This window comes from Petaurus breviceps, unplaced genomic scaffold, assembly GCF_028583685.1.
Source record: "Petaurus breviceps papuanus isolate PSGF00001 unplaced genomic scaffold, PetGlider_PUasm1.0 373, whole genome shotgun sequence".
Lineage (NCBI taxonomy): Eukaryota > Metazoa > Chordata > Mammalia > Diprotodontia > Petauridae > Petaurus > Petaurus breviceps.
The window spans coordinates 627172-627447 of record NW_027186299.1 but is presented as its reverse complement, the minus strand read 5'-3'; the positions used below and the strand labels follow the sequence as shown (position 1 = coordinate 627447).

At 47.1% G+C, this 276-nt stretch overlaps 1 long non-coding RNA gene across 1 annotated transcript in view; it reads left to right on the top strand.

Moving 5' to 3' along the window:
* Positions 1 to 276, top strand: part of LOC138169755 (uncharacterized) — a 22136-nt gene that overhangs the window by 601 nt on the left and 21259 nt on the right. The window lies entirely within an intron of this gene.

Genomic DNA, 276 nt, shown 5'->3' with positions numbered 1-276 from the left:
TCTCTCTCTCTCTCTTTCTCTGTCTTTCTGTCTCTCTGTCTGTCTGTGTTTCTGTCTCTCTCTGTGTCTCTCTCCATCTTTCTCTGTCTTTCTGTCTCTGTCTCTCTCCGTCTCTCTCTGTCTCTGTCTCTCTCTGTGTCTCTCTCCATCTCTCTCTGTCTTTCTGTCTCTCTCTGTATATCTCTCACTGTTTCTCTCTCTCTGTCTGTCTCTGTCTCTCCCTTTCTCCTCTCTCTCTCTCTCTCTCTCTCTCTCTCTCTCTCTCTCTCTCTCTCT